The sequence below is a fragment of the Xiphophorus maculatus genome, chromosome 16 (genome assembly GCF_002775205.1).
Source record: "Xiphophorus maculatus strain JP 163 A chromosome 16, X_maculatus-5.0-male, whole genome shotgun sequence".
Taxonomy (NCBI): Eukaryota; Metazoa; Chordata; class Actinopteri; order Cyprinodontiformes; family Poeciliidae; genus Xiphophorus; species Xiphophorus maculatus.
In genome coordinates this window covers 6,214,018-6,236,192 of record NC_036458.1, presented here as the reverse complement: position 1 = coordinate 6,236,192, position 22,175 = coordinate 6,214,018, and the positions used below count along the sequence as shown (strand labels likewise).

At 36.1% G+C, this 22,175-nt stretch overlaps 1 protein-coding gene across 2 annotated transcripts in view; it reads left to right on the top strand.

Moving 5' to 3' along the window:
• LOC102218944 (gap junction gamma-1 protein-like) overlaps window positions 1-22,175 on the top strand; it is a 45,720-nt gene that overhangs the window by 15,759 nt on the left and 7,786 nt on the right. Inside the window, exon 1 of one of the 2 annotated variants that reach the window (XM_023349463.1) lies at window positions 18,278-18,663. The exons of the other annotated variant lie outside the window; for it this stretch is intronic. The gene's annotated coding sequence lies outside the window, so the exon portion shown is untranslated. Of the gene's footprint in view, window positions 1-18,277; window positions 18,664-22,175 lie in introns of those variants that run through there. 2 annotated transcript variants of the gene reach the window in all.

Genomic DNA, 22,175 nt, shown 5'->3' with positions numbered 1-22,175 from the left:
AAAGTTTTGTTTTGTCAACAAAACTATCAGAAAGGTTTGTCATAGATTTTTAATGTAATCAACCCAGTCAATATCTTCTAAAGATATAAGATATAAGAAAGAGTATGAAAATCATTTAGTTATCTCAATAAAGATCAAAAGAATTCAGTAGTTTTTGGTTATTAGTGTCAAAACAAAAGTATTTGGGGTTTAAACCACGTATAACTCTAAAAATGATGCCCAAGTATTTGAATTAAACTGGTGATGAATTAACAGTCATGTATATTTTTCTTAAGTACCCTCCACAGCATTTGGAACCAGTGGCGAATTTCTTTAAAACACCATTGGGTACTGCAAATTAATCCTGTATAAAGAACTGCATAATCTCACACTGAAAATTGGAGTAAATTGGGACTTTTCATTAGTAATTCATGAAACAGAAGGTCTGCTTCACCTGGCCACTCTTTAAAATGAGAAAAATAAGAGAGCATGCAGTTTAATGAAGGTCGACATGTGTTCCACCAAAATATAATCAAATAATAATAAAAATCAGAAGTTAAAAAAGATTTGGTTGGATAAGTAATCAAGTTTATTTTACCACCAAAAACTGTGAGAAAGACGAAAAAAGTCCAAATGAATAGACTGCCATTTTGGGGTCACCATGTCTCCATAGCAACCATCACAACTGAGGACATGTGCAGTTTGCTAAAATATTTAGATTTTATTTGAAACTGATGTTTTTTGGTCAGATTTTGGTCACAAACATTGCAAATTTGTATCTGATAAGAAAAAAAAAAGTAGAAAAGTACCTCATGTCCAGTTCTAATAGAGGATGATCTGTGATGCTGTGGGCCTGTTCCTCTTTTTTTAAAAAGAACATTTTAAAGAGTCCCAGGCATCATGCAAGGATTAAAATAATAGGAGACTGAAAATAAAAATATTTTGGCCTTTGATGGAAAATTAAAAATGGATCATTAGGATCCATTTATTGTTTTATGGCTAAAACAATAAAGAAATGATTCACCACACACAATTTCAACTTCAAGCTTTTTTGGTTGAGAAATCTAAGTGCAGCGCATAATTAAATCAATTATTAACAATTTGGCATCCTTACTTTGGAATATTTTCAAAGTAGCAAAAAAAAAAGTTCAGACCAGATGTTTGTAAAGAGACATTAAACAGTTTAGCTTTCCAATTTCCCACCCAATTTATGGGTTTATTTGGGACTTTAGTAGCTATCTTTTGAAACCTAGTCTCATTAATTTCACAGAAACTGAAAGTCATCATGCACACATGAAAAGAGATCTTTATGTATAATTTTCTTCAGTGTTTACCAATCCATCCAGGAGTTCTAGAAATATTTTGGTCCTTGACAACATGGCTGTCATCACCTGACCAAAAACTAAAGCTTGATTTACGTCCACCTGCTGTTATCCCTTTATATGCTCACCCTCAGCTGTAACCTTGATATTTATAGATATTTATAGCAAACTGAATCCACATGAGGCCCTTATTCACACCAAACTCTGTTTCAACTTTGACCCCTGCCTATGACAAACATTTTCCTCTCCCTCAGTCAGGATGTTCAGTCCTTCTGCTTTGCTCCTTTAAGGCAAAATCAGCGGCAGTGGAGGGATTGTGTCCATGGTGCTGTCAGATGAAAGTGAACAATCGCTGATAGATGGTTTGTGCTGACACAGATTTATTACCCAGATATTAAAGTATAATTGGCTGGGAGAGCCTTGTCCTGTGCCGTTAATGTCATGGCTCTCATATAAATATGAATGATGTCCCGTGGATTTATCAGAGGAAGAGGGTCAGGGTCTCTGTCTGCCGTCACATTTCTGTGTTTTTGTGTCTGAGAGTCACTCAAATGGAAGCATCCTTTGATATATCCTTGAGCAAGTTATTTAACCTCTGATATTTCTGTCCAGGCTGAATTATCTCCTCAAGGCAATAAACAACTTTGTTTTTAAAGGAAGGACACATGAAACTCTGAGATCTTGTGTTTTTGTTTCACATATAAAAACGCACTTAAACTAAAGATCATTAATAATTGTAATCAATAAAATGGTTAAATTTTACATAATAGCTCAACATTTGGTCATAATAATTTATGCTATTTGAGCTGCTCATTCATTTTCATACCTCTTATCCCCTTTACCAACCTGTTTTTATCATATTCATCCCGTTTTATGACACATTTTTATCCTCCTCGTCTTCTATTGTGACACATTTCCATTCCTACTGCTCCCTTTTAATGAATCCTTCTAATCCTCATTCCTCATTAAAATCCTTTAAGGATGACAAGATTATTCAGATTAATTGTGATGAATCAATTATTGAAATATTCGTCAACTAATTTAGTAAAAGTCATTTGCTGAGAGAACAGCAAATGATTGTTCTTTAAGTCAAAACTGTCTAAAGAATAAATATATTTTGCATTTAAGTTAAAAAAAATGTCTGTAAATATGTTTAATCAAAACTTCTCAAGTTGTGAAATTTTAGCTTCACCTGGTTCCAATTCTGTAAAAAAAAAGTAATAATTAGGCACCTTTTGCTAATTATTAATCTGTTTTACAAAAAATAATCACTACATTGAGCAGAAGTGTTAGTAGAACTGCAGCAGATCCATCCCTTGCTACAAATGGTCAAGCAAAATTAATACAATTTATTACACTAAATGTAATAAAAATTTTAATTTTGTTATGTTAAAAAGTAATTGAATTATTTGTTTATTTGCATCTCTAAATGATATTGAAAATACATTCTTAAGAATGTGCCAATTTAAATCAGAATACTCTGAAGTTCATGTCTGGTTTTAAACTGCTGCATGCCGCAGGACAAAAACCATCTTATTATGTGATAATTAATTCTGCAGTAAGTCATGCCTGTTTTTAAGTGATTGACTCATAGTCACGCCCTTAATAGACAAAGTATTGGGACTTTACGAATCATGATGCTCTAAGTGCCAATTTCACGCTAGCTGCAGTTTAATGGGAAATATCAGGTGTCAAGAAGGAGGCGGCTTTAGTGGCGCAGCTGTTAATCAATAAGTCATTAGTGTTGTTGCATTGTATTACATCCTCAGGGATCTGTTTGTGATTTATGTTTTATTGAAACCAAACACACAGTCTGTTTGCTGAGAATGTGGTAAATGTTAGACCTAACAAAGCAGCGAGGCTGAATCCGGTTCAGACAAAAGGTTTTATAATGAATCAAGGCTTCTGGACTAATTCCCTCTCATGTGTCTCCTTAATCCATTCATCTTTTTGCCAGAGTCAGTCCAGCTGAACTCTTCTCATCCATGCTTTGTCATAAATACCAACTCTAATCAGCTCCTTTTTGTGGGCAGCTGGCAGGGAGGCTCCCCTGAGCGAGAAAGTCAGTCTCATCGATATGTGGAAGAATTGTGCGTTTCGTGATGCAACTGACCCTCATGTTTGAGTCGGTTAGTCTTTTTGGTCTGTAGAGGGTTTGTTCCTGCCCTCTGCTGCTTGTTTGTGGCTTGTTTCACATCAGCACTGTGACTCACTGAATTCATAACAAATTCCTGTGTTGAAAGGGCTGCGCTGGAGTTCATCGGCTAAAACACAAAAGAAAAAATGAAAAGTCATAGCTGAATGTGAAAGATCCTGCTTTGTTTTAGAAAAGCAGCTCTGTAGTTCTGTTCTGTAGGAGAGGTGTTTTAATCTTTTTAATCCAACCTGAGAGATGGGTTAAATGTACCTTCTTGGTTTGAACCTCATTCAGAGGAGTTCAAGTATCTCAGAGCATTGCTTACAAGGAAAGGCAGCTTCATGCGAACAAATTGGCCAGAGTTTCATTAGTAGTATTACTGGTGCTTCTAGATCTGTTTTAAGGAGGAAGAAAGTGGGCTGAAAAAGGAAGGACCAATTTACTGGTCCCGTTCCAACCTGAGCTTTTTTAATGTTCTTGGCACCATAACTGAAAGAATGAGATGCTGACTGCAACCAGATTAAATCAGCTTTTTTTCTGGCTCATTCATTGAAGAGATGGTGCTTTTTTGAATCAAAACACTAAGCGGAGGAGATTCTGGAGTATGTTTCTGATGATGACTGGACTAAAGGTTTGAGCATGTTGCAAAGTGATGAGACCTTTTAGCAGAATCTACTGGAACGACTCGGTTCTCGAATGGAAGCACCTCGAAATCATGCAGAAGGAGGTGTCCGTGTTTCCATCTGGGTTTTATCACCATGGATAGATGGCATTTTCAAATGTTCTATATGTAACGAAGGAATATAGAAAAGAAAATGTGTAAGGTTAGGAAAATATTTCCATATAAAACGCAAGGTAAGAGGATGCTGGTTTGATAGTGTCGTTGAAAAAAAAAACAAACTTAGAAGTCATAGGAACTTTTTTTGATAAGAAAATCTACACCTTTCCTCTATTAAGCTTAGCAGAAGCTTTTTAGGGATTTTTCTCATCGGGTCCATATAGCTATACATATTAATTTACTGAGTGAGGCACATTATATAGATTAACTACACAGTCATTTTTTCTCTGCTTATTAACATGTTTTTCCACTTGTAACTAATGAAAATATTAGAATAATATTCTATCTATCTAGCTATCTAGCTATCAAGGTAGCTAGATAGCTAGATAGCTTGTTAGCTAATACAGCTAACTAGCTAGCTAGCTGTATTTACTGATTGACTGAGGCACATTACATTGATTAATTACACAGAAAACAATGTTTTCAAGACTTATTTCTGCTTATTAAGATGTTCTTCACCTTATACCTAATGAAAATATTACATTTAACAAATGAATATTGCATCAGATCAATTTCTGTTGAGTTAAATTTCTGTTTAAAGTTTGTTTAAAAGATCCGTCCATCCATCCATCCATCCATCCATCCACCCACAGAACTGCCACTGCTCAGAATAATGCTGAAATAAAATAATGTGTTATCAGTTTTTAATAAAATTAAACTTCTAATGGATTTCTCTTAATGACCCGGTTAAAATATTGAGAACAAAATGGATGCAGTAGGTACTGCAGAACAGCAGGATAACATTTAAGTTTAGATGTTTATTTTAAAAATACAGAAAAGAAACAGAAATCTGTCAGCAGACCTAAGTGAAATCAGCCCACAGCTACATAGTGAGACTGTCTGGCTTTCTTGCTGAAGAAGTGCGTTGTGTTAAAAGCGACGAGTGTGTGTTACCCTGCTTCACCTTGTCAGATCACAGTGAGATATTAGACTACCCCGAGGGGGTGATTCAGACTAGACTTTGGCATATTCCCTTGCTGTTCAATTAACAGACTACAGAGTTTAGTTTAGCTACAGAACTAAAGAGAATCCTGATGGTTGTTCATGGATGATGGGGAAGAAAAAGTGAAGGCTTTTTGAGGGGGATGGGGGATGAGTACAGTGGCAGCAGACTGAGGGAAGTGTGGGAGTGTGTGGGGATTTGAGGGACTGTCAGGGTAAAAGATGGGGGGATGGTGAATGATGGGGTCTCCTCCCAGTTATTATAACACTGTAATGTTGTGTTCTGGTTCCATTTCTCTGCCTTCATGTTCCCAGTCTATGAATGGGAAGTTGCACGAGTGCTTTGTCTCTGCTTGGTGCCACAGGCAGAAACAGGGAGCTCCATTCATGCACTCTCGAATATCGCCACATTGGACCAGCTCTCATTGTGATTTTACCCTTAAATGTTTGGGTTTTGATTGATTTACTTGCAAGATTTTCTTTTGCAGCTAATGCAAGGATTATCAGCAGCCGTAGATGATGTTTCATCATTTTTGTTTTTCATTTAGTTGGGTTTATTCCATGGTTTTATGTTGTTATGTTGAAGGACAAGGGTTGTGGCTGATCAAAAAAAGAAGTATAGTGTGTTTTCCTAGTTGCAAAACTCCGGCACGCTTTCATAAATGCGTTACCTTTGTTTCCCCTTCATTCCCGAACAGACCTTGAGGGTTCGTATTTTAGAAGCAAGCTTTAATCCTTGACCCAAAAGCATGGCTTTTGTTTTACCCTTCTCACTAATTCAGAAGTGCAACAGAATGAGAATAAAAGAGTTTGAAAAATAGCAATCCTCTCCCTCATCTCTCATCACCATTCTGCTTTTTGTATCCATCAGTCTTTCAAACAGCAGAATGACCCCTATAGTGTGGAAGGAGGCTGCAAGTTGCAGCTGCTGCATGCACTAAGCAGCAGCATGGAGCGTCCCTCTATACACTCAGAGAAAAAGACACAAAGGGAGCAAGCCGCTTCTTCCTGTTTGTCTGACAATTTTGCTTTGCTTTAATAGCAGGACTGATGCCATTTAAATCTTTCGCGTCAATGCACTCAATGCAAATCCAGCTGCATAAGCGGGCTACCGAAGTCCTTTACTGACACACAGCTGAGGAGAGTAAATGCAGTGGGGCCTATGTATGTCAACCCAGCCTTACTTATCCTCACATCACTGTTTATAGCAGATAAATTAAAGCAGCTGTCAGGGATGCAGCCATGCGTCTGCTGTCATTGTACTTTGTTTTGCATGCAACCAGATTAATTTGAACTCCACCTTGTTATCGCTGATTATCATGTCAAAATGCACACACCTCCAGAATGCTGACATGGCGTGTCCCTGCTGAAAATGGCTGCCTTAAAATGGACACAGATGGGAAGATTTTGACATATTTATGTAACACGTTTCGTATGGAGTTTAGGTGCAAGCAGGGACAAGGTCAAATTTTATTAGGACATATTTTAAGGTGACATTTTTTGAACTCCAGTTAGGTATGTTATTGCATACCTGAATAACATCAATCCACCTGTATGGTGTTTTCACTGTTTGGTCTAGTTTAGGGGTCAAATCATGTAAGGATTTGTATTTGAATAATGTCTTTGCTTCTTTGCAGATTTGTACCTTTGTCAGTTTTGTTTTATAGAATTATGGTTAGATAAAGTCTCTAAACTAGTTTCAAAGCTGCAGAAGAAGAGATGCATAAACCACCACATCAAGACAGGAAAATATGGATAAAATAACTGGGAATATTTCTTAAGTTAGCTGTAAGAAAAATACATTCTACACTTAAGATTAAGTAAAGTTTTAGCATCAAATAATATGAATAAAATATTGTAAGCATACTTAGAAAAGAGATTACTTTCTCTATTTTTTTAAAAAAAAACATACATCTATGCAGATCACTTGGATGTTACCAAGATAAGCATCTTTTTGCTGTTAATGTTCATATGTGACCATGAAAGAGTTTTAATGGTGGTTGAATATCTCAGCAATGAACAAGACGCAAAGCTGTGATGTAGATGGAAATGGGCCCTGCCTAATGCGGTTGTTTGACCTTGCCCAGGTTCTTCAAAGCACTTTCCACTAAGTTGTTCACTGACAAGTATCATCAGAGTTGTTGCGTATGCATATCATTTTCAGATTTTTTTATAAGGACTGTAAACCATTCAGGACCTGCAGATTGAGTCACTACCCATAACTAACTTAAAAAAAAAATAGATTTACATAATTTTGTGATTCTGTTTCTTTTATTTGTTATAGTTTTATTTTCCTACAACTAAAAGACATAATTTGTCAAAATTCTCCAAGCAACAAATTTTGTTTTGTTTGTTTTAATAAGAACATAATATTATAAACACCTCTTTTCTTGCTTTTTGTTTGGTAATTGATTTCTTTGTTAATTTTGTATTGTTTTTAATTTCCATTTATTTGCCATTTGTTTACTTTTGTGCCATGATTGTTCTGCAATTAGAGTCTAATTTTTTCCTCTGCTCACATTAAGATATTATTTATTGTGTTAATAATAGGATGAAACCGAAACATATTTTACTGGACATGGAGTGATATTCACTAAGCATTACGTAGATTAGATATTTTCACGTCTGTCACGTCATCTTCTTTGGTTGGAAAGAGACTTTAGGTGTGTTTAACACACAGCTTACAAGTCATGTAACAAAACTTGAGCTGACTCTGAGCACCGCTGCACAATTTGCAATGACGAATCTGAAGCAAAAATGGCTTTTTGTCCCTTGTGTAATGTCTCACTACTTTCTTTAGTTAAAAAATTCCAATCTTGAAGGATAATTTGGAGATGAACCTTCATTCTGATTCACTTTGGTTGAGACCACTCTTTTCTCTCCAAACAAGTGATCACCTTCCAGTTCCAGCAGCAGCTGCCATCTTCAGCTCTGTCATGAAAACTGAACAGCTTCTAAATCTTTGGTCATTGTTTTCCATCTATTCTGAAATAGCAGTCTGTTGATGTCCACTAAAATCCGGTTTGGCGACAATGAGGTCTAGATATGGCTTGTAAAATTCAACTTCTTTCAAATAAATTTTGTCAATCACAGTTCAGTAATGATTAAATATTGAGAGGTGATAGTGGTAGTTTTTTTCACATTAATAAGTTAAATCATCTTTTGATTATTTTTTATTTGGCAGGTTATCTTAATCTAGTAGTAAAGTGTGTTCGTTCTGAAGCATTTAAGTGTGATGAAACAAAAACAGAAAAAATCTGTGAGGCAAACACTTTTTAATTTGGGAATAGTTTTGGTTCTTGTTGAAATGCACACAGAATTTATTAATTTGCTATTTATACACATACACTTAGGAAAAACCCAACAAATCTGATCTAATGTCCCATTTCTCAGGGATTATGTTTATTTTTTATTTTTTGCAAAGCGTCCTTGCAACATATGACATATTTGGAGTGAGAACCTTCATCTTTCTGCTCCTGATGCATTAAAAGTTTGCTGCAGTAAATGAAGTCATCCTCAATCCAGGCTCTGTGATGAAGACTCAACAAGGTGAAAGTGTTGTGTGTATTGTTGGATATTATTAGTGAGGTAATGGGGTCTCAGAAGACGCCGGATCAGACAGGCGGCGGGCGTTGCTCATCCAGGTGTGCGATATTTAGCAGTAGCAGTCGCCTCAGGAACGGATCCGTCAAACAAGTGAACACGCGCTGCAACGAAAGACTGGCCACTTCCCTGGAGAACGTAAATAAGTGGATAAGAAAAACACACGAGTACAGTAGGACTGCACACGCACACACACATATGCACCCCTATATTCCCTCAGCCCTCTAAAGCTGTCACCAACAGTAAACACACACACACACACACACACACACACACACACACTCCATCTATGCCTGAGGAAACAACAAGAAACATCTAACTTGGAGTCACTCAGCCTGACTCACGCACAGATATGCAAATACAAATATATTTACAGAACAACAATAAAGTTATATTCGCTAGCAGCTTGGTTAACAGGACATGGATTGTAGCTCCTGCTAATTTGATCGATCGGACATACTCGTCTTCATTCAGGCTGAAAGTTCCTGTTGTTTTACCTCTTCATCCTTCAGCTCCTTCACCCTCCTCTTTCTTCACCATCCCACTCTAATGAGTCTGAGCTTGCAGGTGAGAGACAGCCTGAGGAGATTGCTTCCACGTGGGGGTGTGCGTGCGTGTGTGTTTCCGTGTATGATCCCAGACACAGGCTCTGCACAGAGTTGCACACATTTCCATTCACCTCACATCTCTCGTCTCCTCCATACTAATTGCAGATGAGAATCTAATCTAAAGCTTAAACGAGACCTTTTTATGAGAAAATGTGGCAGGAAGTGAACTCATAATGATCATATGTGAGATGCAAAAAAAGAAAAGAAAAAGAAAACCCATCCAGTGAGCTGCAAGCTTTATCTCTAATATGACCCAAACAGATTGCCTGAATAATGAAAGCGACTTTCCTCTGAACTACAAATATTTAACAGCCCAAATGTTTGCTGACTCGTGGGCCCCTGCATGCCCAAGCCACATGTTTGAGTATGATAATGAACATGTGCATGTACTCTCCACTTATCCGCTGTTTATTAAACGGCTCCGTGTTGCACACAAACATAATCAAGGTCTGCCCAGTTCCAGTTACTTCTGAAATAAAGGATTTTAATCATTTACACGCATATGGCATGGGAATACGTTAATCAGCCACTGGACTTTCAAGAAGCATAAATTATTTTTTTATATAATTGAAGTTACAAATCAAATATATAAAAGGAGTAAGAAAACATTTAACAAACAGAATTATCATAGGTTTCAGGGTAATAACGACTGTAATTAAACTTGATAAATGACTGTATTCAAATTTGGGACCATAAACTAATTGGAGAAAACATTCTATGATTTATTTATTTATATTTAGTACTTTCCTTACCCTCTACACCCATTAATCAAACAATTCCCTATTTATTTATCCAACTATTTTTCTCCAAAAGGTAATCATGTAGCAAAAGGGGATTTGAATGTAAAGTCCATGGAGCCAAGAGATTGTGCAAAACAAAAGAAGGGCAATTGGTAATTGCTATAAAACAATCAGTTATTATCAAGTATGCTTTGCTAGTACCAGCTTGAAACCTTTTTTCCCATCAGAGCTGACTTAAATATTTGTGGTGCAGATTTAACAAGAAGTCAGACACATTCCTCAGAAATTTTCCCTTTCCAAAACACACTTTTCCATTTTTTTCCAATCTCATATTGTCCCATTTTGGTGAAATGTGTAGCCTCAGTTTTTCTGAGCTAACAGGAGAAGCACCCGGTGTCATCTTCTGCTGCTGATTTTTCTTTTGTTTTTTAGCTACTGTTATCTTTCTACCATCTCAAATCAGTTATCCACACAATTGCCATTGAATGGTTTTTTTTGTCTGTTTTTGGTTTATTCTCTGTAAATATCAGAGATGTTAGAAAATCCCAGGATTTCTGCATCTTCAAAAATACTCTTGCATGGTCAATTTCTTTTAAAATCCCTGTTTTCTCCCCTTTCTGATGCTTATTTTGAATTTCAGGATGTGGTTTTAATACTTCTTCTAAAAGTACCTTCTGGTTGGCTGACTTACTATTTGTGTTTGCAAGCAATTAATCAAGTGTACATAATGAAATGGCTGGCGAGTGTTCCCATAAAATTTATTTATTGAATTTTTATTGCGGACTTATGTTGTGGTCTTGTGGATCTTATTGTTCATTTCTGTATTATTCATTCTGCATCTGTTACTTCATATAAAGACAATGCAGACCGTAGGAAGTTTTAAAGCTCTTTAAAAAATTGACTTTTACTCTGGCTTTAGATTCAGGTGGAACTTCAGATCTTGATTTTTTCTTTATCATTTTAAATCTTTATTATATTCATTTATCCTTCCAAATAATTAGCAAAAAACTGAATTTCTGCCCTGATTGTGGAGAGAAACAAGTGCGAATGTTGGCATAATACAGAGGGGGGGATAACTATGAAATCGAACGTAACATTTGGACTGAATGTTGTCATTAAACGGTTACTATAACTAAATAATGTAATAATTAATAATAATAAGCTTTATTTAAAAGGTAAAATGTACATCTCAAACATGAATCACCATTTGATGCTGTACCAGTTTATAGCATAAGCTAATTCACATCTGCAGTCCCTTGACAGGTTACAAAAATGGATACAAAGTAAAATGAAAAGGATTTAGCATTACATTACACCCATTTTCTATACAACATTCATCCATCCTTGGTTTAATCCTGCTTATCCTTGCAGGGTCATGGGGGGGCTGGTGTCAATCTCCAGCAGCCATTGGCCGAGAGTCGAGGTTCAGCTTGCACCGGCTGAAAATCCATCGCAGAAAACATACACAAAATCTTTTTAAATACAATTCTGCTATAAAGGGAAAAGGTGAATAACACAGAGAGGCTTTGGACTCAAATCAAACTGCTGAAGTATGAAAATTGTTTTGGCAGGAATATGAAAATAAAGGGCCCCCTGTTGCTCTTGTTGAAGCACAGTTCTCTCCTCAAGCATTTCTCAAATACAAACAATGACGATCCTTTTTCAGTTTGCGGTGAATAAATCAGAGCTACTGTGGTGCCTTTCAGTAAGAAGATCTTGGGTTCAAATCCAGTCCAAGTTTCTGTCTACACCAAAGTTGCAGGTTCTCCGCGTGCATGTGTGGGTTCTCTCTGGGTACCCTGACTTCCTGACTTGAGTGGCATGTGTTAATGGTAAATCAGATGACTGCTAGTCAAGAGATTATCAGTTCAAATGTTTTGAATAAAATGTCTTGAGATTTAAAAAACTTATTTATAAAAGTGAGTACCATGTAATATCTCAGGTATATGTGAAAATATGAAATGCATTTGAAGACAATTGGACTTCTCCAGTTTCTTTAAGATGTTTCATCTAATCCAAAATGTTTTCTCAGTTCTGAAGATGGTTGAAATGATCAGATTTGTAAACTGTGGTCAGAACAATCACATTAACCGGGCAGGTAAGTTAAGAAATTAGGTGTATGTAGTCACACAAGTGTTTGCTTCAATATTTGGGTCATTCTCACCTAATGAGTCCCTGTTAACGTAGCATGTGGGTTATTACTAACTAAATGTTCAATTATTTCAAATTCAAAATTCAAAATTTATCCTATAATATAATTTACAGATTAATATTTGGATTACATGTCATAAAAACATACTACGTTTATCTAACAATAGAAATAAAATAGAAATTTTGTTATGGCCTACAATCGCAAAGGAAACTGCTGACTTAACAGTTGTCCAGCAAACAGTCATTAACAGGTTCTAGAAAATTGAGTGAAAGGAAAAAGTATTGGAGATGTAAGCTGCACAAATGCCAGAACAGAAAGAGAAAAAGATTGAGTTGTTGCTCAGTTTCTTACGGTCCTGTTTTCAGATGAAAATTAAATTTTTAAATCAAGGTTCCAGAGTTTGAAGAGAGAGTTTATCAGGGGTCTCAAACTCCAGTCCTCGAGGGCCGCAGCCCTGCAACTTTTAGATGTGCCTCTGCTGCACCACACCTGAATAGAATAATTAGCCAGGTTCTGGAGAACTGATCTACACAAGGAGGCGGTAATTAAGCCATTTCATCCCAGTGTTTTGTATCTGTGGCACATCTAAAAACTGTTGGTCTGCAGCCCTCGAGGACTGGAGCTTGAGACCCCTGGAGATGGTGAGAATCCAAGTTGCTTGAGGTGTAGAGTATAATTCCCAGACTCTGTGATGATTTGGGCAGCCGGGTCATCTGCTGCTAACGGTCCAGTGGGTTTTATTAAGTCCAAAGTTATTGCCAGTGTATCAGAAATTCACTTCAGATGCTGTTTTCATTCCTCAGGAGAACTTAACACCTATCTACGCTGCCAAAAGTGGCAATATTTGGTTCAATAGTTATGGTATTACTGTACTTAATTGGGCAGAAAACTGAAATGACCTGAGCACCATAGAGAAACCGTGGAGTGTTGTATGGATGGAAATGAGAGACAAACTGAATCCCGTTATTAAAGTAACCTGAGCTTCCGAAGCAACCCAGTAGAGTTACCAGCTCATCTTCTGCAATTTAATATAGTCACTCTAAATTCAATTGTCAGTTATGTTCTAATTTATTCCAAATTATCGAGAGGCACCTGCGTGTGAATTTCTGTATGGAACATTTTGCTGCTTGTATTTACCGTGACAGACCTGCTAGAGGTGATATGGTATTTCACCAATACATTTCTGATTAAATAATTTTTGTTTTCAGTAAACCTTTCTTCTAATAAAAGCTAAATAAGAGCTGCAAAGTATGTAATGATTACTGGTAATGAAAATAAAATGGAAAAAATCTTAAAGGAATGTCCCCCATAGTTGTTATTCCATATCTTGCAGAGTGCGTACATTATTTGTCATCATGCCTAAGATTATATTTAAAGTAGAGTTTCTATTTTTTATAAATCTAGAAATTTAGAGTCAACGAAGTCCTGGTACTTTAAAGAGAAACTGATGTTTTCAAAGACAGTCTGACTGTAAAACACTTGATGTTGATTTGGGATTAATTTGTTTATATGCAGAATCTAATATTAGATTAACAATTGTTAGTCGCCGTTAGTCACAGCTTCTTTAAAATGTATTTAAATTCAGGCCTCATGTGCTGACAAGCCCAAAACATCACACTATCATTTTCTTAAAAGATGCACTTTGTCCCATTAAATTAGGGCTCAGCTGTCTCAGGCTTAGTAGAAATCAATAGCCACTTGTCAGTCTAAAACTCTATAATGCAGCAATTTCTTTAATGGCCTGAGGAGAAACATTTTGGGGAAATAATACGAAGCTGACCAAATTTATCACTCCAGGCTCCTTTTAAGTGCTTTGATGTTTACATGGACAGTGCTCTGTGAAATTAACTGAATTAGTTTGGTTTCCCAGGCAGCCTGTAAGGATTAGGAGAGTTTAGTGGCTGCAATCTTCTCAGTCCATCTATCTGCTGTCACTTATAGCTTACTCATAAATAGTAAACATTTTCTGAAGGATTACTGAAGGAGCTGAGGATTTAAAATGTAGGAACCCTGCTGCTTTCAGCACAGAGCAGGAAAAACTGTTGCGCCTTTGCTTTGGGGTCATATAAATTGTAAAAAAAAAAAAAAAAAAGTGTCTGTAAGGTTTGCATTTATGTCATGTTTCTGTTACCTTACAATTTATGCACAATTAGCTGAACAAAAAAGTTAACCACTAGTCTGCTTGTAAGGTATTTTAAGATTGTTTATTAGATTATCCTGAAATTATTTTTTGAAGATATTGATGCCATTGCATGTTGTTACCACTTCAATCTATGGTTGTCGTAGCATAAAGCTAACATTTAGTCTTTGCAAAAACTTCCACTAAGCAATAAATAAATTTATTTAAAATTAGCTTTTATTGATATTATTTCTGTCAGTTCGGAGGCTTATTTTCTCTCTGAACGCTGTTGTAACTACATCATTTGATATAATGTTATGCTCACATATTATAATTTAGTTCCCATATATCCAGTAAATCTAAACGTCTACCTACAAATCGAAGGAAAATCAAGTTTCAGGTGTGATGGCCCCACCAAACCACTAGGGGCAGCAGAGTTTCTCCATTTAATGTTCGCTAATTGCCCAGCAATGAAACAATTGGACATTACAAGGCTTCATGTTACCAAAGCCAAAACAGACAAAAAAGCCATGACTTATAATGGAAAAAAGGGAATAAAACCATTAAAAGTACATTATAACCAGGATAACAAAAAACTCCACATGTAAGGTTAAGTCTGAAATTTCTGAAAAAAACCAAAAACGTTCACAAACAGACCAGTTTTGAACAGCAAACTGTGTGGAGCAATAAAAAAAAATTGGCATTAAACAAAATAATACCATTAAAATCACTGGTATTAATTATGACATAATCCAGGCTGATTAACTAAACCTGCTATCAAACTGTACATTTTGAAAATATTGCATAATTTCGTTCTTCCAATTGAGTATGGGTTCTTACCAAAGGGTTCCTATCAGTAAGTTTTGAGTCCTAAAGTTGATATGTTGCACCAAAGTAAATCAATGAATTACTTAGTCTAGGCTTTGATCAACTCATCAAAAAATTTCACACTTTGGAACATACTTTTGTTTTTCACTTAAGAAAAATAAAATAGGGGGTTGCTATGACAAAAAGGGATTAAAAGAAAATCTAAATAAATAATTAAAAAATCTTTACATAGCACTTTTATGAACACACTATTATTGGTCTAAGTGGGGGGAAAATTGCTGCTAATTTTGTAAGATGCCTCAACCATTAAAATGAACACATCTTAATTACGACAATGAATGTTATCCTGAAGGTCGTTATAAACAGCCCAGGACTCTGTTTTCAGCTCAGCCTGTAATATTTGGCTGCAGCTTAGGCGTTTCCATCCCATTGTGCAAAAGTTACTGCTCACTTTTACCAAGCAAGACTACCACTTAATCCAACAGACCAGACCGAATAATTTATTTGATATTTCAGATTGTAACAAAAGATGTTTGGATGCCACAAAAATTAAAAGCACAGGACTCATAAGTTGTACTGCGGGCTACTGCTGCTACAGGTTCAAACATGTTTCTTTCAAGAATCAATAAAAGAAATTAGGTTTCTACTGCAGGGCTGGCTACCAAGTGCTGATGTTGTACAACCGTCTTTTAAATCGCTCGCTCAGATTTGAACCGAGACCCTTTTGATCTGCTGCTAAGTGCTCCGCTGTAACCTACATGCATCTCGGTAAGACAGAGTGACCATAACAGGAGCTTCTCTCACATTAAGTCAGCAAAGGATTCAAGAAATAAATCATCTCTCCCTCTTTGCTGACTGAGTCTGCAAAGACTGTTGTGATTTATAGTTTACTACTTGCAAGTAAGTTTGAGTATTGGAAATACCATAAAGTGTGATGTCAGACACTCAGTCACATAAAGCAGAGTTCAGTCATGCACAGCAATCGCAAAGTTCACGAACTTATAGCAGATGATTTGGTTGCTAACTAATATCCTCGCTGCCAACATTAAGAGCAGATTTTATTAAAGAAAATTTCTTGAATCTCTGCGCATCAAATAAAATCTGAGGATTTCACTTTTCTTCACAGTGGAAAACACATTTCATCACTTTTCAGCTTCACGTTCATGTCAAAAGGTTTGATTGCTGCGTATTAAAGGATTCACTGATGAAAGAATCTGCGAACTTTGTGTGACATGCTGCGTATTTAAAAAGGGTTCAGATAATTTATAGCATTCACTCCACCTAAAGAAGAAAGGTAAGAATGGAGGCTGAGATAAGCAGCTGAAAGATATCAGATGGACATGTTTTGTTATTTGTGGGTTTGTATGATTATTCATGTGCACGGATGTTGCTTTTGTTATAAACAGATTGTGCTAAATATGTCTGAAGTTTTTTGTATTTTTATTTCAAATTCTTAACATTTTCTGGTAGTTATCAGTGTTCGCGCTTCATATGTTACCTTCTTTCCTTTTCATTTTAAATAATCATAATAGTATTATAAGTAAGGAACAGTTCTGTTTTATTTTGAACATATAAATAAATCAAAATTAAGCAATTATTTAAAAATAATGCAGTGTAAAATAATTAGAACATTAGAAATTTGTTTTTATCCAATTTTGCAGCACATCATTTAACAAGATTTTTTTAGTTTTAATAATTTCGATTGAAATTAACTGAGTATGTATGTAAACCTTGGGAATTAATTGGATCGTTTTTACTGCAGAATGAAAAATAAACACTGCCGAACCCCCCCCCCCCCCCCTTTAGAAGTGTCTTTAAACGCCCTAATCAATTAGTAGCCAACATACTCACAATCCAAACAAAAATAAAACAATTCTGCAATGATTGTTTTTTTCCAGCATAGAAAGTTTAATTTCACCTCTGTACAAAATACATTTTTAATATGATAAGTGAACAGAGAAGGAAAGACAGAAGAATCTTTAACTGATTGAATATGTTGCAGCTTATAAAGTTCTCCTTTAAAATTCTGACCTTCTCCTATGGTCAGAAAACACTAGATTCTGGACACGTGTCAAAATGAGTCAGGTGGTCAGGGCAGCTCTTTGAAGGTTTTCCTGGCACATCTTACATCGGAAAATTACCCATAACCCACTGGAGACCCATTGTCTCCCTTCTGGTCTGACTTTGGATCCCTCAGAATGAGCTGAGGAGTGATGTCTGAGTTTCTTCTGCAAAAATAACTCGATTAAGGTTAGATCAATCCATTAATAGAGTAAAATGCTTTTTAATTCTGCTTATCTGCATTGTTTGAATTTGGGGAATCTAGACTGGCTTTTTACAAAACATTTTCTAACTCAAAGGTGTGACTGGGAAACTTAAATCATGACAGACTGAAAACTGTTGTACAGCCAAATATATCAACAAGATTAGGAAATCTTTTGGTCTAAGTCTGGCTAGAAGAGTTAGGTATAACTGTCTTTATTGCCCAACCGCTTCCAAGATCTCTTGCAAAATAGGTCCAGTTTTAAATAGTATTTAAATTTGTAGCAAATGATTTTCAAAGGGTTTGAATTATTATTTCTATGTACACTTTGCACAAGGTCTAAAGCTGCATTCCCAAAATGCCGCCCAAAACTTCCAGTCTTCTTTCTATCTCCCTTTTCACTTACAAGGTTGCATAGCTGCAGCTCTTACTTTATGGCGTTTTTTTTTTTTTTCCAAAAGTAAAAATCTTCTCAGAAACGTCCTTGCTTTACAAACACACCAAAGGTCTTTTCATTGAGTTTCTTTTAAGTAGAAAATATTCCTTGAGGCACATTTCTTTTAAGCTGGCATCTAAGATTTTCTCAAGTAGTGTTTTAAAAGTACAAACTTCTAATTACATCCTGACCCGTCCTGAAATCTTTGTCTCGTGATCGCCTCAGGTGGTCCAAGGTCTAAGTTTTGTTTACCTTCAAACGAAATGGATCCTTCCGCATCCCTTTACCCCTCCGAGGGGGTATTAGAAACCCCACCACCTCCTCTTCATCACCATCACCACCCCCAACCATGACCCAGTTTGCGGGGGTGTAAGTGTGGACCATTGTGAGTACCACAGGGAGAGAGGCAAGATGCTGCCTCCCTCTCTCCCTTTCAGAAGAAAAAAAAAAACGCTCACACTTGGTTAAGCACACACTGAGGCTCTCCATAAGAGAATCTCCGCCGAGCTTCTCCGCGTTTTGTTTCCAGTTTGTCTTTGTCGCCGAGATGCCGATGCTGGTTTTAGGTCAGAGCTAATAGATGTCAGCTGAGGCTACAAGTATGTAAAGAGGACCGGAGCTGAGGAGACAGAGATGGGGGGGTCTCACATTCAGGAAGGACACAGGATCTGGCACCTGGGAGAGGAGAGGAGAGGAGTGAGTACGCTGCTTTGTCACTTCTTCTTCATCTAACTGCAGCTTTTGGATATAAACATTGTGAATTTGTGATCTTTAGGGTACCTTGCACTTATCCCTACCAAGAATATTCTGAGGTACTTTTCTTTTTAATCAAAAAAAGGCACAGATGTGCACAGAGAGAGTCCTGCCTCAGACTCTTCCACTGGCATATGGAACCTGTTTACAGTTGTAGTTCTCCCCTTCGGTCACCATTAATGAGGAATTTTCTTTCTATTTCCTCATGCATAGAGAGAAAAAGACATGCTCACCGAAAACAAAACTTCCGTGCTTACTTAGGATTTGCGCTCCATTACTCTTTAAATGTTTTGTGTTACTTCCTTTTTGTTTTCTGCAGCATGTTTCAAGAGTTAGAGGCCCAAATCAGGGTGCACAGTCTGCTCAGCTCTTTGGAATTTATTTACATTTTGCATGTACAAATCTAGCTATACATGTCGGCGCGTGCACCACGCTTCGTTATGCTTTGATAACCTTTTGTGGTGCAGAGCTCCTCTTGGCGTGCATGGCTTTAATCACTTCAAGAACTCTCCTGAACAAAGTTGCTCCTCATAAAGAAAAGAGACAACCAGAAAAAGCTGATAAGAATTCCATTTTTAGATGAGCTGTGTATTTTTTTCTCTCTTCATCTGCATGTCTAAAGAAAGAGCTTTTTATACGAGCTATATCTGCTCACATCCGTTTCTTACCACCAAAACCATTTTTACCCACTAATGACGATCCAGAGGGTTATAATGGACAGATGTTTGGCCAGCTCCTGTGTGAGCAGATTAGTTTGGTGTGTGCTGTCTGCAGAGGACAAGGTGGGAGTGCAGAGAGGCATCAGTGAAGCCGGCGGCAGAACAGAGGCGCCATGGCGGTGACCCTCAAACAGCCCCAGTTATCACTTCTTCAACTTTTATATTTTATTTGATTCAGTGAAGGGAAAGCATGAGGTTACAGTGTCTTGTAAATGTTGAAAGTGAAATATTTTTTAAATGTTTTAGAACGTAAGCTTAGAAAGTATTCCCTACACTTAGCCTCAAAATGTTATTTCACAATTTATTATTATTTTTTCTTTATATTCTTCAGTATGAGCTTGACTTTTCTCTATTTCTGTTGAGTATTATTGTTTTAATGAATCCTTTCTTTTTTCTTACGAAAGAACTTTGTTCACTGACAGGAGAAAAACAACCGACTGCCTCTTATTTTAAAGTGCAGAGTTACGTTTTTCCTTTTGACTGAAATTTGCTCATCTCAAACAAACAAACAAGAAATAAGTAAAGTTTTCTCTCCTTTGTGGATTTGGTAATATAAACCACCACGACTGGAGCTTTCTAATTTGACTTTTTGCTCACAGAACCACAATTTGTACCAGTTTTAAAGCAGAATAAAGTTTCCACACTTCATTTCTTAGTAATAGTTCAAAGAGAAATTTCCATAACTGTTTGTTAATCAATGCATAGTTAAAAGTTTTGATTAGATAAACTGCAAATAACTTTTATAGGATCTTCTTTCATAGATTTATTTGTCTTTCCGATGAGTCTTTGCTGGCTAAATTTAAAGCTACTTTATTAAGTGGGTGTGTCCAGAAATGTGATTAATTGATAAAAAACACACAAAAAAAAAAAATCCATGACATTCTAACAAATTTCAATCGTCTTTCTTCTTCTAGATGTCCATAAAGGCTGTTAGGCAAAAGAAGTCAGTCAAATAAAACTGAACGATAAAATGAGAAGTGTTTTAAAAGGCAAGTTGGTTGAAGAAGCTGAATCAATATTGGCTGAAGATGGAACTGATTAGATCCATTTTATGGTCTTGTGATTATAACTGCCACAAACAAATCTAACTGATCATTTATCCTGATGATGAAGCAGATTAAAGAGTCGTTCAAGCAAATAGTTTCCAACTTTATCTGAGAAAAATAACAATGTCAGAAAACAAAAAGACGAATATTTGCAATTACTTTTAATCATAGGAAATAATCAGGATTTAAATAACACTAAAAATAATCCCTGGAGTTGCTTACAATAACAGTGTTGAGAGGTACTTAATTTTGATTAATAAAGCTCTGGATATACACATTAGTATGGTTGGCTAGATTACAGCCAAAGCAGCGGCTAATAAACCCATTAGCCATATCGGCTGTCATTAGAGCCACTTTCTTTACATTCCAGTGCATTTAGTTTTCGAATTGCCTTTGGCCTCCATGTTGTATTATTATGAATAAGGCTGTAATTACATTTGTGCCTGTGCTACACAGAAAATCACATATCAAAGGAAAGCAGGTTTGTGTTTACATAAACTATAATGAGGTGCAGTTTGACTAATAAGCACCTTTTATCTGGGATTTCTTTAAAGATTTAAAGATTAACACATTATTCCATTACACCCCAAAATCAGTGTTTCATGTACTTCTACATGAAATTATCATGACATTATCTTTTAAAAGTACTTCAGAACTTAATACTTTATATATTTAAATCATAATGTTCAATTTACCTTTACTCATCTCTCTTGCTCTCTGTTATAACCTTAAGTTTTAGTCTTTAGGCAATATTTGTATAGTGATGACATGAAAAATAACTAATAAGTATAAATATTTATAATGTAGAAAATATTTTGATATTCCAGACTGAATTCATAATGGATACACTGCAGAAGTTTAATGAGGTTACAACTTAAATATAGACATAGGCCTGATTTATATTCAGGATTACATTTATTGAGAAGGTGCCTTCTTTTAATTTTGCTCCAAAGGATTTTAGATATCATATTTAAAAAGAGTGAATTTATTAGAAATTCAAAGTCTAAATTTAAAGGAGAACGTATTGTGCAAAATTCATTATTTGCATGTTTTTATTCTTTTGGAGATCCAAACGGAAGCGTAAAAAAACACCCAGCCATTTTTGGCAGTAAGTTTATATTTCTTTATGTCTGGAAAATTATCTATTTTCACAACCGACAGGCACAGTGCTGTTACCTAGCAACCCCAGATGAGCCTATCCCTTCACCTAGCAACCCAAGCTAGTCAGCTAGTTTTACCACTGTACATGCTGTACAATGGCTGCTGGAAAAGATTAGTATCTTTTAGTTGACTTGCCGTTCAAAAACCATTTGCTGCATTCTTGTTGGTTGTGCAGGAAGCTCTACTTCTGCTTTTCAAAGATGAACAGTTGTATAATTGTGCCTCTGTTTGCAGTCATTTCTATGTGTGAGAGTAATCGTTGAGTTGGGGGTTGTGGTCAGCAGCAGCTCATTCTGAAAGGAGAACAAAACAGTCATAACTGACCAGATTAAAATCTCATTTTTTTAGAATAATTTTGCACATAATAAATGTCATGAACACGTTTTGTATAGCCCCATAGATAGCCCCATATCCTAGCATTATAGGCCACTTTTAAAGCATGTGCAAATGTAATAGCTTGAATCGCTCATTCACTCAACTTTAATACCCTGAGATAAAGTTCTGTGAAATTAATGGTCTTCAGATGGCA